The sequence below is a fragment of the Arachis hypogaea genome, chromosome 9 (assembly GCF_003086295.3).
Source record: "Arachis hypogaea cultivar Tifrunner chromosome 9, arahy.Tifrunner.gnm2.J5K5, whole genome shotgun sequence".
Lineage (NCBI taxonomy): Eukaryota > Viridiplantae > Streptophyta > Magnoliopsida > Fabales > Fabaceae > Arachis > Arachis hypogaea.
This window is the reverse complement of record NC_092044.1, coordinates 22,284,385-22,287,461: the sequence shown is the minus strand read 5'-3', so window position 1 is coordinate 22,287,461 and position 3,077 is coordinate 22,284,385. Positions and strand designations below refer to the sequence as shown.

Sequence of the window (3,077 nt, the reverse complement as noted above, 5' to 3'; positions counted from 1 at the left end):
ATATGTTAGGTGGGGATCCTGTGGGGTCCACAGATCTTGAGGTGTCAAGGATTTACATCCCTGCACCAATTAGGCATGTAAAATGCCTTTGCACACCATTATGGCGTTTAAACGCTGAAGTGATGTACACTCTGGGCGTTCAACACCCATGTGTAGCATGTTTCTGGCGTTGAACGCCAGTTCCATGCTTGTTACTGGCGTTCAGCGCCAGCTTTCCTCAAGGTATATTCCTGGCGTTCAAACGCCAGGATGTTGCTTGTTTCTGGCGTTCAGCGCCAGAAACATGCTCTGTTCTGGCGTTGAACGCCAGCCAGATGCACCTTACTGGCGTTTAAACGCCAGTAAGTCCTTCCTTCAGGGTGTGATTTTTCTTCTGCTATTTTTGATTCTATTTTTAATTTTAGTATTTTTTTTCGTGAGTCCACATGATCATGAACCTAATAAAACACAAAATAACAATAAAATAAAATTAAAATTAGATATATAAAAAATGGGTTGCCTCCCAACAAGCGCTTCTTTAGTGTCATTAGCTTGACAGTGGGTTCTCATGGAGCCTCACAGATATTCAGAGCATGATGATGGCCTCCCAACACCAAACTTAGAGTTTGAATGAGGGGGCTTCTCAACACCAAACTTAGAGTTTGACTGTAGGGGCTCTTTTTAACTCTGTACTGAGAGAAGCTTTTCATGCTTCCTCTCCATGGTTGCAGAGAAAGGTCCTTGAGCTTTAAACACAAGGTAGTCCCCATTCAATTGAAGGACTAATTCTCCTCTGCTAACATCAATCACAGCTTCTGCTGTGGCTAGGAAGGGTCTTCCAAGGATGATGCATTCATCTTCTTCCTTCCTAGTGTCTAAGATTATGAAATCAGCAGGGATGTAAAGGCCTTCAACCTTTACTAACACGTCCTCTACTAATCCATAAGCTTGTCTTACTGACTTGTCTACCAATTGAAGTGAGAATAAGGCAGGCTGTACCTCAATGATCCCTAGTTTCTCCATTACAGAGAGTGGCATAAGATTTATGCCTGACCTTAAGTCACACAGAGCCTTGTTAATGGTCATGGTGCCTATGGTACAGGGTATTAAGAATTTACCAGGATCTTGTCTCTTTTGAGGTAGAGTTTTCTGAATCCATGTATCTAGTTCACTAATGAGCAAGGGGGATTCACCTTCCCAAGTCTCATTACCAAACAACTTGGCATTCAACTTCATGATAGCTCCTAGATATTGAGCAACTTGCTCTCTAGTTACATCTTCATCCTCTTCTGAGGAGGAATAGTTTTCAGAGCTCATGAATGGCAGAAGGAGATTTAGTGGAATCTCTATGGTGTCTATATGAGCCTCAGATTCCTTTAGGTCCTCAATGGGGAACTCCTTCTTGTTTGAGAGACGTCCAAGAGGTCTTTCTCACTAGGATTTTCGTCCTTCTCCTCCCTTGTGCATTCGGCCATATTGATTACTTCAATGGCCTTGCAATCTCCTTTTGGATTCTCTTCTGTATTGCTTGGGAGAATACTGGGAGGAGTTTCAATGACTTTCTTACTCAGTTGGCCTACTTGTGCCTCCAAATTTCTAATGGAGGACCTTGTTTTACTCATGAAACTTAGGGTGGCCTTTGACAGATCAGAGGCTAAATTTGCTAAATTAGAAGGGCTCTGCTCAGAATTCTCTGTCTGTTGCTGAGAAGATGATGGAAAAGGCTTATTATTACTGAGCCTATTTCTTCCACCATTATTAAAGCCTTGTTGAGGCTTTTGTTGATCCTTCCATGAGAAATTTGGATGATTTCTCCATGATGAGTTATAGGTGTTTCCATAGGGTTCACTCATGTAATCAACCGCTGCCATTGCAGGGTTCTCAGGATCATAAGCTTCTTCAGAAGCTGCCTCTTTAGTACTGTTGGATGCATTTTGCCATCCATTCAGACTTTGAGAGATCATGTTGACTTGCTGAGTTAACACTTTGTTCTGAGCCAATATGGCATTCAGAGTATCAATTTCAAGAACACCCTTCCTCTGAGGCGTCCCACTATTCACGAAATTCCTCTCAGAAGTGTACATGAATTGGTTATTTGCAACCATGTCAATAAGTTCTTGAGCCTCTTCAGGCGTTTTCTTTAGGTGAATAGATCCACCTGCAGAATGGTCCAATAACATCTTAGAAAATTCAGATAGACCATAATAGAATATATCTAATATGGTCCATTCTGAAAACATGTCAGAAGGACACTTTTTGGTCATTTGCTTGTATCTTTCCCAAGCTTCATAGAGGGATTCACCATCTTTTTGCTTGAAGGTCTGAACATCCACTCTAAGCTTGCTCAGCTTTTGAGGAGGAAAGAATTTATCCAAGAAGGCCGTGACAAGCTTATCCCAGGAGTCCAGGCTATCTTTAGGTTATGAGTCTAACCATGTTTTAGCTCTGTCTCTTACAGCAAAAGGGAAAAGCATGAGCCTGTAGACTTCAGGATCTACTCCATTCGTCTTAACAGTCTCACAAATCTGCAAGAACTCAGTTAAAAACTGGTAAGGATCTTCAGATGGAAGTCCATAAAACTTACAGTTCTGTTGCATTAAAGCAACTAGTTGAGGCTTAAGCTCAAAATTGTTGGCTCCAATGGCAGGAATGGAGATGCTTCTTCCATCAAATTTGGACGTTGGTTTTGTGAAGTCACCAAGCATTCTCCTTGCATTATTGTTGTTGGGTTCGGCTGCCATCTCCTTCTCTTGTTCGAAAATTTCAGAAAGGTTGCCTCTGGATTGTTGTAGTTTAGCTTCTCTTAGTTTCCTCTTCAGAGTCCTTTCAGATTCTGGATCAGCTTCAACAAGAGTGTCTTTTTCCTTGTTCCTGCTCATATAGGGAAGAAGAGAACAAGAAAAGAAAAAGAAATCCTCTATGTCAAAGTATAGAGATTCCTTTATGTTAGTAGAAGAAGAATGGGCAGAGTAGTGAAGAAGAATGGGTAAGGATAGAGGTGGTGATCTGAGATGAAGAGAGATGAAGAGAAGTGTTAGTGAATAAATAAATAAATAGATAGAAGGAGAGATAGAGAATTTCGAAAATAATTTTGAAAA

At 41.1% G+C, this 3,077-nt stretch overlaps 1 non-coding gene across 1 annotated transcript; it reads left to right on the top strand.

Annotated features, from left to right (window-relative positions):
- The first annotated feature begins 2,217 nt into the window (after positions 1 to 2,217).
- On the top strand, positions 2,218 to 2,321 carry LOC112713435 (small nucleolar RNA R71). Its single transcript, XR_003158408.1, has one exon. It is a non-coding gene; the product is annotated as a small nucleolar RNA R71 (small nucleolar RNA).
- The last annotated feature ends 756 nt before the right edge of the window (positions 2,322 to 3,077 follow it).